Source organism: Pseudophryne corroboree, chromosome 11, assembly GCF_028390025.1.
Source record: "Pseudophryne corroboree isolate aPseCor3 chromosome 11, aPseCor3.hap2, whole genome shotgun sequence".
Classification (NCBI taxonomy): domain Eukaryota; kingdom Metazoa; phylum Chordata; class Amphibia; order Anura; family Myobatrachidae; genus Pseudophryne; species Pseudophryne corroboree.
The window spans coordinates 11,259,907-11,271,900 of NC_086454.1; the positions used below are offsets into that span (position 1 = coordinate 11,259,907).

Here is an 11,994-nt window from a genome sequence, read left to right on the forward strand (position 1 = left end):
TTCTATGGAGCCGTGTGACGGGGGGAGTGAAGAAACTTCACTCCCCCTGTCACTGCCCCCCCGCCGCCAGGTCTCCTGTCGGCCGTATCCGCCGTCGGGCAGCTCGGCGGCGGATCGTTAAATGTGTAGGGCCCTTAAGACAGCAGCAAATGATTTTTTGTTCTTCTGTCAATACTTCTCTTGTCAGGATGAAGTGTACTTCTATCCATTCAACAATATAACTTTTCAATAAGAACTAAATAAGTTTTATATATGTTTAATATATTCTGTCATATTTTTACAAAATTGTTCTAATATTTTTTTCACACTGTTCTATACTCAGGACTCTCATTGGCGATTCGGTGAGGATCTGTATGACTGATAACCAACAGATAAGCTCACAGTCTAACGCCAACAGCAGATCCACTTATTGTACTTTTCCTATCACTTGTTAATCTATTATCCTGCCTTCTTTTTCCTATTCATGAACTCTCATCAACGATTCTGGGTAAGACACGGGAGTATCATCTACTACCAAACCACACTTAAAATGCCCAATCTGGTTCGATTTTGGAAGAGATAAAGTGTTGGGCCAGATCAGTACCTGGAGGGTGACCCCCAGAGAATATCTGGTGTAGTAGAGTAAGACGAATTTAATAAGCCAGTCTAAAGTTGACAGCAGATTCATACTTTTTCTTATTTCCCCTGTTTTACTGCATATTCAATACCACCTGATACTGTTGGTCCAAATGGCAAATTTGTAAACAATTTCCAATTCAGGGATAGGATTGATATTACACTTTGAGGGCACCGTTATTAAAGTCCCTAATATAGGGTTTATTGATAACCTGCTGCATATTAGGCTATTACGCCTTAATTTTATAATTACAGATTGTCTGCTCACTAGGGATAAGTAATTGATAGAATATGCAACTTTGCATGGTATAGTGGACAAAGGATTTATTAAAGAGTCTTTTTTCAATATAAGTGTTTTTATAAGGATTTAATTAAAAGTTAGGTTTTAACTCCTATATGGGGTTGTTTTCTTAATGAATGTACCAACAAAGGGTCTTTCTTGTGTCTTGTATATTTTTCAAACCCAGCCTGTGACGTGACAGGAGCTGATTAGTAAATAGACCCCTATGGTTCTGGTTTATACACCGCAGCAGTCACATAATTATACCAACTATTGATGGAATGAATGCTCCCGTGTGTGCATGTTTTTATTATGTTTTGTGTGTTTAAAAGGGAATATTTCATTAGTCTCCTTGCTGGTGAATGCCCAGACCTTAGGAATTGTTTGGGGATTTATTTATTTATCAACAGTTTCTTATATAGCGCAGCAAATTCCGTTTATCAGCCTTTAACTCATAATTTAGGATTGGTTTGCTTTTTTTTACTTTGTAGTTTCTTTCAGAATCTTTACTTTCCATATCTTATATATCACGCAATGTGTTGTTGTTATTATTCCACTGTTATTTTGTCAGATTAAGGTTTATTACATTTGTGATATGCTGAGTGTGAAATTGACTTTTTGCACCATGTGGTTGCTGGTTGACCTTACCGAGAAATGAAGCTGGTTATTTCTTTCTTCGGTCTGTCCATTTTCTCCTATGCAGCTCTTTCTATCTTTCCCACACCACAACAGAGAGGCAGGAGCCCCCCACCACAGCAGAGTGAATGCAGCTGTTTCTATCTTTCCCACACCACAACAGAGAGGCAGGAGCCCCCCACCACAGCAGAGTGAATGCAGCTCTTTCTATCTTTCCCACACCACAACAGAGAGGTAGGAGCCCCCCACCACAGCAGAGTGAATGCAGCTGTTTCTATCTTTCCCACACCACAACAGAGAGGCAGGAGCCCCCCACCACAGCAGAGTGAATGCAGCTGTTTCTATCTTTCCCACACCACAACAGAGAGGTAGGAGCCCCCCACCACAGCAGAGTGAATGCAGCTGTTTCTATCTTTCCCACACCACAACAGAGAGGCAGGAGCCCCCCACCACAGCAGAGTGAGTGCAGCTCTTTCTATCTTTCCCACACCACAACAGAGAGGTAGGAGCCCCCCACCACAGCAGAGTGAATGCAGCTCTTTCTATCTTTCCCACACCACAACAGAGAGGTAGGAGCCCCCCACCACAGCAGAGTGAATGCAGCTGTTTCTATCTTTCCCACACCACAACAGAGAGGTAGGAGCCCCCCACCACAGTAGAGTGAATGACACATTCAGGGAAAACTAAATTCACTTTTATTGCAACGCCACTTCTACAGGAAAATATTGCAGTTTTGGTTTTCTTTGAATTCCACCCAAAAAAAGAATTGATAAATTAATTTGAACTAAGTCTAAATCTCTTCTTAGGACAATGGCAATTCATATTACTTCATATGATTATGAATTAGTCAGTAGTTATACCTGAGAGAATACAATACTTAAGTGATAATACAATTCTCCGAGATAAAGCGTCACCTGCAGAATTCACAAAAAAAAATTCCACCACCTCTCCTCTCCCCTTCTAACTGCTCCTGCCTCTATTGCTTTCCCACAACTGACTCCAATATATATGTCTCCATAAGCAAACGCAGGGGGGGTTTCCAGTTGCACGGAAACCCCCCACCTTTTGGCAAGTGGCTCACATTATGACAACAATAGCAATGGTATATAATATGATTACTAGAGCTGCTGCCACATCATGCAGTTTAAGGGACAGAGCTGAGCTGCTGCACATGCCCAGTGGTAGGAGCTTCTTCTACCAAGTTTGCTGTGCGTGTGGTTCTCAGTCCTCAAACAGTGCACTGGACCAGAGAGTAGCTACCAGGAAGAAGAGACAGGAGCCTTACCATGAGGTGGGAGAATGTGTGCTTAGAAAGTGCAGTACTGGTTCTATTATGTTTCTGTATGTATTTACTATTGTATGTTTAACCTTTTTCTGGACACTTTGTTTTATATAGCCTATACTAGAGGCCATCTATAGTAACAAATATTATTTCAGTACTCAATACAGTATGCACTGTATAAAAAGACCAATGTTTACATTAATGTCCAGGTCGGTACCAGGTTCTTCTGCTGCTCCCCAGACTCCCGCACTTGCTCCAACGTTTCGCAGAGTGGGAGATTGTGTTCTGACATTTGGAAACCCCCTCTAGAAATCCTGCGTTTGCCAATGGTCTCTAATGCTCTCTATCAGACTATGCCCCCACTTCCAATGCTAAAAACATTCCCTCAAAGCTCACGAAGGAGGAACCACAGCAGATATCTCCATATCTGCCGCTCTCCCTCCATTTCCACCAGCGGCCACAACCCGCTTAGATTTCTATGGGGGCTGCAAAACTGGCAGATTTACCAAGCTCAAGAATTCAAAGCATTCCAGAGTTTGACCCTACCAGTTAACACCATCCACAGGGGATACAGTCATTAGGTCGACAACACTTAGGTCGACACTCATTAGGTCGATGTGGTCACTAGGTCGACATGTGCTAGCTTGACATGGAAAAAGGTCGACATGAGTTTTTCACCATTTTTCTCTTTCGTCCTAGAGGATGCTGGTGACTCCGTAAGGACCATGGGGATAGACGGGCTCGGCAGGAGACATGGGCACTTTAAGAAAGACTTTAGGTCTGGGTGTGCACTGGCTCCTCCCTCTATGCCCCTCCTCCAGACCTCAGTTTGACACTGTGCCCAGTGGAGACTGGGTGCTTTTCAGAGAGCTCTCCTGAGCTTTCTGACAGAAAGTATATTTGTTAGGTTTTTTTTATTTTTAGGGAGCCTGCTGGCAACAGACTCCCTGCATCGAGGGACTGAGGGGAGAGAAGCAGACCTACTTCTGTGAGTTTCAAGGCTCTGCTTCTTAGGCTACTGGACACCATTAGCTCCAGAGGGAGTCAGAACACAGGTCTCACCCTGGAGTTCGTCCCGGAGCCGCGCCGCTGTCCTCACAAAGCTGGAAGATAGAAGCCGGGTGAGTATGAGTACAGCGCCACTTTTCTCCACATCACAGCTGAGACGGACTCTCCCCTGCATATACCACGGTTAAAGAGGGTTTTAAAGAAGAGGGGGGGGCACATAATTAGGCGCATATATACATTTATACACAGCGCTACTGGGTAAACATATGTTTATCGTGTTTTTTCCTGGGTCATATAGTGCTGGGGTGTGTGCTGGCATACTCTCTCTCTGTCTCTCCAAAGGGTTTTGTGGGGGAACTGTTTTCAGATAAGAGGATTCCCTAAGTGTGTGGTGTGTCGGTACGCCTGTGTCGACATGTCTGAGGTAAAAGGCTCTCCTAGGGAGGAGGGGGAACAAATGAATGTGGTGTCTCCGTCGACAACACCGACACCTGACTGGATGGATATGTGGAATGTTTTAAGTGCTAATGTAAATTTATTGCACAAAAGATGAGAAGGAACAGCCAGGGAGTCAACCCATGTCTGTCCCTATGTCGCAGGGGCCCTTAGGGTCTCAAAAGCGCCCACTATCCCAAATAATAGTCACAGATGCCGACACGGATTCTGACTCCAGTGTCGACTACGATGATGCAAAGTTACAGCCAAAATTGGCTAAACGTATTCAATATATGATTATTGTAATAAAAGATGATTTGCATATCAAACCCCCTGTCCCTGACACGAGGGTACACATGTATAGGGTAAATAAACCGGAGGTAAACTTCCCCCCATCTCATGAACGAGTTATTGAAAAGGCTTGGAAATCTCCAGACAAGAAACTGCAGATTCCCAAAAATGGATTCTTAGGGCGTATCCTTTCCCGACTAAGTACAGGATACGGTAAGAATCTTCCCCAAGAGGGAAAAAAGCTTGGACACGCTTATCCAAAAAATGTAGCGCTGCCATTATGGCTACCCTCAGGGATCCTGCTGATCGCAGACAGCAGGCTACCTGGAAGTCCATTTACACAATCTAGTACCTTACTCAACCCGGCGTTAGTGTCGGCTTGGGTTTGTAGCGCTGTAGCAGCAAGGATAGGTACCTTATCGACGGAAATTAATACCCTGGATAAGGATACCGGTTTATAGACCCTGGGTCATATTAAGGATGCTGTCTTATATATGTGAAATGCTCAAAGAGACATTGGCCAACTGAGTTCTAGAAATCACCGCTGTGTTGATTTCTGCTAGACGAGTCTTATGGACCCGGCAATGGACAGAAGGCATATGGAGGTTTTACCTTACAAGGGTGAGGAATTGGTTGGGGAAGGTCTACCGGGCCTGGTCTCCACAACTACTGCAACTGAATAAAATTTTTGCCATGTATATCCTCACAGCCTAAGAAAGCACCACATTAGCACATGAGGTCCTTTCGGTTATATAAAAACAAGAGAGTACGAAGATAGTCTTTTCTTGCCAGAGGTAAGGTCAGGGAAAACAAGCTGCCAACCACAGCTAGTTCCCAGGAACAGAAGTCCTCCCCGGCCTCTATAAAATCCACAGCGTGATGCGGGACCTCCGCTGAGGGAGTCCGCCCCAGGTGGGGCACGTCTTCGATTTGTCAGCCACATCTGGGTTCACTCACAGGTGGATCCCGGGGCAATAGAAATTATTACCCAGGGTTACAAGCTGGAATTCGAACAATTGTCTCCTCGCCGGTTTTTCAAATCGGCCTTAACAGCTTCTCCCCCAGAAAGGGAGCTACTGTTAAATGCAATTCACAAAGTGTATCATCAACAGGTGGTGGTCAAAGTTCCCCTACTTCTACATGAGTACATGAATCAACCCTGTTAGTAGTCCAGAGCGGTCATCGCCAGCCTAGAAAGAGGGAGATTTTATGGTATCCCTGGACAAAAAGGATGCATACCTTCATGTTCCCATATATCCACCTCATCAGGCGTACCTAAGAATTGCGGTACAGGTTATCATTACCAGGGCTTTCCACCGAGGATTTTCACCAAGGTAATGGCGGAAATGATGGTGCTCCTGCGCAAGCAGGATGTCGCAATTATCCCGTACTTGGATGATCTCCTCATAAAAGCGAGATCAAGAAAGCAGTCACTAAACAGCATATCACTTTCACTGAAGGTGTTACAGCAGCACAGCTGTTTTCTCAATATCCCGAAGTCGCAGTTGGTTCCTACAACTGGTCTGACCTTCTTGGGCATGATTCTGGATACGGTCCAGAAAAGAGTTTATCTTCAGTTAGAAAAGGCTCAGGAACTCATGACTCTGGTCAGGAACCTATTGAAGCCAAAACAGGTGTCAGTGCATTACTGCACTCGAGTCCTGGAAAAGATGGTGGCGTCATACAAAGCCTTCCAATGGGACCTACTGGCAAGTGGTCCGAATCACATCTACAGATTCATCATTTGATCGCCCTGTCCCCCAGGGCCAGGGTATCTTTCCTGTGATGGTGTTCACCTTCTAGATGGCCGCAGGTTTGGCAATCAGGACTGGATTCTAGTGACCACAGACGCGAGCTTCCGAGATTGGGGAGCAGTCACACAGGGGAGAAACTTAAAGGGTCTTTGGTCAAGTCAAGAGACTTGTCTTCACATCAACGTCCTGGAGCTGAGGGCCATATACAACGCCCTTCGTCAAGCGGAGACCTTGCTTCGCGACTTACCAGTTCTGATCCAATCAGACAACATTACCGCAGTGGCTCATGTAAACCGCCAGGACGGCACAAGGAGCAGAGTGGCAAGAAGCCACCAGGATTCTTCGCTGGGCGAAAAATCATGTAAGCGCACTGTCAGCAGTGTTCATTCCAGGAGTGGACAACTGGGAAGCAGACTTCCTCAGTAGACACGACCTGCATCCAGGAGTGGGGACTTCATCAGGAGGTCTCCACACAGATTGCAAGTCAGTGGGGACTGGCCAAAATAGACATGAGGATGTCCCGCCTCAACAAAAAGCTGAAAAGGTATTGCGCCAGGTCAGTAGACCCTCAGACGGTAGCTGATGATGCCCTAGTGACACCGTGGGTGTTCCAGTCGGTCTAGGTGTTTTCTCCTCTTCCTCTCATCCCAAAGGTGTTGAGAATAATAGGAAAAAGAGGAGTATACAATTCTCATTGTTCCAGATTGGCCATGAAGGGCCTGATATCCGAATCTGCAGGAGATGCTCACAGAAGATCAGTGGCATCTTCCTCTAAGACAGGACCTGTTGCAACAGGGGCCCTGTCTGTTCCAAGACTTACCGCGGCTGCATTTAACGGCATGGCGGTTGAACGACGGATCCTAGCGGAAAAGGGCATTCCGGATGAGGTCATTCCTACGCTGATAAAGGCTAGGAAAGACGTGACAACTAAACATTATCACCGTATATGGTGAAAATATGTTTCTTGGTGTGAGGCCAGGAATACTCCTACGGAAGAATTCCATCTGGGCCATTTTCCTTCACTTCCTACAAACTGGAGTGAATTTGGGCCAAGAATTAGGCTCCATTAAGGTTCAGATTTCGGCCTTATCCATTTTCTTTCAAAAAGAATTGGCTTCTCTCCCAGAAGTACAGACTTTTGTACCTCCGGTGGCGCATTGGGACCTTAACGTGGTGTTGAGTTTCCTTAAGTCACACTGTTTTGAACCACGTAAAATGGTGGAGTGAAAATATCTCACTGGAAAGGTGGTCATGTGGTTAGCCTTGGCTTCGGCTAGGCGAGTGTCGGAATTGGCGGCCTTGTCTCATAAAAGCCCCTATCTGGTTTTTCCATATGGATAGAGCGGAATTGCGGACCCGTCCTCAATTCTTGCCTACGGTGGTGTCATCTTTTTATATGAACCAACCTATTGTGGTGCCTGTGGCTACACGTGACTTGGAGGATTCCGAGTCCCTTGATGTGGTCAGGGTTTTCAAAACTTACGTAGCCAGAACGGCTAGAGTCAGAAAAAACAGAAGCACTGTTTGTCCTGTATGCAGCCAACAAGGTTGGCGCTCCTGCTTCAAAGCAGACTATTGTGCACTGGATCTGTAACACGATTCAGCGAGCGTGCGACGGTGGGATTGCCGTTACCTAAATTGGTCAAGGCCCATTCCACTAGGAAGGTGGGCTCGTCTTGGGCGGCTGCCCGAGGGGTCTCGGCACTACAGCTGTGCCGAGTGGCTACTTGGTCGGGTTCAAACATCTTGCAAGGTTTTATAAGTTTGATACCCTGGCTTAGGAGGACCTCCTGTTTGCTCAATCGGTGCTGCAGAGTCATCCGCACTCTCCCGCCCGTTTTTGGAGCTTTGGTATAATCCCCATGGTCCTTACGGAGTCCCCAGCATCCTCTAGGATGTAAGAGAAAATAAGATTTTAAACCTACCGGTAAATCTTTTTCTTGTAGTCCGTAGAGGATGCTGGGCGCCCGTCCCAAGTGCGGACTACTTCTGCAATACTATAGTTTTGCTTACATAAGGGTTATGTTATAGTTTTCATCGGTCTCGGACTGATGCTGTGTTGTTTTCATACTGTTAACTGGGTAGTATATCACAAGTTATATGGTGTGATTGGTGTGGGCTGGTATGAATCTTGCCCTTGGATTAACAAAAATCCTTTCCTCGTAGTGTCCGTCTCCTCTGGGTACAGTTTCTCTAACTGAGGTCTGGAGGAGGGGCATAGAGGGAGGAGCCAGTGCACACCAGAATCTAAAGTCTTTCTTAAAGTGCCCATGTCTCCTGCGGAGCCCGTCTATCCCCATGGTCCTTACGGAGTCCCCAGCATCCTCTACGGACTACGAGAAAAAGATTTACCGGTAGGTTTAAAATCTTATTTTTTACTTTTTCATACTTTACGATCCACGTGGACTACGATTGGGAACGGTAACCTGTGCCGAGCGCAGCGGTACTGGAGCGAGGAACCTTGCCCGGAGCATGGCGAGCGAAGCGAGTCATGTGAGGGGACGTGGTGCACTAATTGGGGTTCCTGGTCACTCTACTGAGAAAACAACACTAAGAAAAGTTTAAAAAATTCATGTCAACCTTTTTCCATGTCAACCTAGTACATGTCGACCTAGTGACCATGTCGACCTAGAGCATGTCGACCAATAGTGGTCAACCTAATGACTGTCGACCTAAGTGTGGTCGACCTAATGACCCATACCCCATCTGCAGATGACATTAGCTGCTGTTGCCTATGGGCTTCATACAGGGTCAATTTAACAATGGAGTGGATGGAGCTACAACTCCAGGACCCAGATAAAAATAGGCCCATCAACATGACAGCCTGATGATGATGATGAACTGCCCAGTTGGTCACATGGTTTCCAGAAATGATAAGAATTTAAATTATAATTCTAATTTCCTCACAAAGTGATGTTTTTCTACTTTTACTTATTTTTGGAGACATTGGGGATTATAGTGCAAGGAGTGTACACGCCCATATGTCACTGGCCACACCCACACAACATTAGCCACACCTCCTCAACTTCTCACAATAGGCCCTTAATCATTTTCAGCACCAGGCCCATGTGGATCTTACTCCGGCCCTTGCTTCATAAAACAGAAATTACCAGGAGAGGGCCAATGGCCAGTGTACATGTGAGGACGGCACTGAAGCAGACCCCTCACGTGCCGTAGCTCTGCGGTGGTCCCACTAGAGGCGTGATGCATTCAATTCACTTCTTACACATCCCCTCTCTATTCATTTTTTTATACACTCGGGCAAATGTTATTTTCTTATTGTCAAACAGCGTCAACAAGAAATGACAATTATTGGGTATAAAACCCGATAATAGACAAATATAGTACTTACTCAGGAATCCTACCAGACTGCTGCCAGAAACCTACCCACCTCCCACCCTCTCCTCAACCCCCCTGTGTTTCCATACAATGTTCAGTCTCACAAGCAGGGTCCACCGTCCTCTTCTTCCAGCCAGTTGGGCTTCACTTCTCGTTTCACATCTAGTTTCTCTTGTTACTGTGCTGTTCTGTACTATAGTGGTATGATATCGCTCATGTCTATACGCATGTGATGTATATGTACAGTACCCTGATCACTCGTGTCATTTTGAATTTGTATAGCCTGTCGGCATTAACGTTCTGCGCGGGTTTGCAAAACTTGTGATGCCATATAATTAAATACTATTGATAATAATAATAATAATAACTACAATAATAATACTACATTGCAGCATTTATATTCTTTATGCTAGCTCGTTCTCTGACATTGCTTGAATTGCAGATATCAAAGTAATGATTTCAGATTTCTTTATGATAATTAGACATTCTCCTAAGTACTAACGACTATTAAGCAGTATGAATAAAATGAATCACGGACATTAATGCTCCAGGTATGTGTACGGTGCCTCTTCTGTTGCTCTCAGCCCGCAGACTAATCACCTTGCTTAGAGGTATTGAATCTCCCATTTATTAGCCTCCAAGTTAATAGGATTTCATTTAAAGTGACACCTTGGGTTGAATATTGCCAGCCACGCTTAGTGGATATCTAGATTCAGCAATGGCATCATCAGGTAATTGACAATTATACTTTGACATTGAACTTTCAAGGTGTGCTGTCTTTTGTTCCTTTCTATCAAGCAACTGTTAACCTTGAAAGGCGGGTTACTAGGGAGGAGCTCGCCATTGTGACGGCGAGGGGCCTAATTTATCCATCCGTCATCTCTGATACATACAAACATCTCACCAATGAAATTATTCAGGAGATAAAATTCTTTCTCTCTCTCCCTATCTATATAAACTATATATATATATATATATATATATATATATATATATATATACAGGTTGAGTATCCCATATCCAAATATTCCGAAATACGGAATATTCCAAAATACGGACTTTTTTGAGTGAGAGTGAGATAGTGAAACCTTTGTTTTTTGATGGCTCAATGTATACAAACTTTGTTTAATACACAAAGTTATAAAAAATATTGTATTAAATGACCTTCAGGCTGTGTGTATAAGGTGTATGTGAAACATAAATGAATTGTGTGACTGTACACACACTTTGTTTAATGCACAAAGTTATAAAAAATATTGGCTAAAATTACCTTCAGGCTGTGTGTATAAGGTGTACATGTAACATAAATGCATTCTGTGCTTAGATTTAGGTCCCATCACCATGATATCTCATTATGATATGCAAACATTCCAAAATACGGAAAAATCCGATATCCAAAATACCTCTGGTCCCAAGCATTTTGGATAAGGGATACTCAACCTGTATATATAATATACAGTATATACATATATATATATACAGTGTATGTATATATATATATATATATATATATATATATATATATACTGTATATTTAGTTCATTTGGTTTTATTTTGGTTACTTTATTAATTTCATCACAATCATTTAAATAATTTGATCGTTTCAGAGGTTGACGTGCTCAAAAAGGAAATTGGATTGGTAATACAAAAACATTTAACTGTTTTCAGAGCTTACGTCTTCTCACGGTCATTATTTAATAAGCAAGATGTAAACAATATATATCACTGATGGGCGGCCGTGCAATCTGGCTGCAGAGTGGAACTGAAACTTTAATTAAATTACTTTTAATAAATGAGCCTATAAAATCTATAACTGATTGTCCCGCTGCAGAGTGATTTGCAAACACAGCGGCAGCAAGAATCCAGCACATATGGATTACGTTTAGACATTATCTGCATTATTATACATTACAATATCTTTGGTATAAAGCCAGATGACCTTGTAGTTGGGTAACATTGAAATGATAGTTGTCAGCTGTGCTATAATATGTAGAACTACTGTATCTTTCTGCTGTAAAATTAGGGTAAAAACTAAATATGTTACAGAATTTTATTTTTCATTGCTTTCGTTTGTGTTTTACAACCTCTCCCACCCTATGGGCATGTATCAATGCTGGATGCCTCCATATCTCTACTGCTTTCACCCCTCTGCCCTCTCCGGCTATTGCAAGTCCATAAGACTTCTCAGCCAAACGTTTCAGCTACTAATTTGCTGGGAAAGCAGCAGGAGCATGGCTTGCAGGAATAGCTGCGTTTCGGAGCAATGCTTAATTGTTCCGATTGTTTGGCATGGGATGCCGCAACTCGCAGCGAGTTGGATACCTATCTGGATACTCCAGAACATTTACTGAGTC

The 11,994-nt window shown here is 43.8% G+C and overlaps 1 pseudogene; it reads left to right on the forward strand.

Annotated features, from left to right (window-relative positions):
* Positions 1 to 505: 505 nt before the first annotated feature.
* On the forward strand, positions 506 to 623 carry LOC134971559 (5S ribosomal RNA; annotated as a pseudogene).
* Positions 624 to 11,994: the final 11,371 nt, after the last annotated feature.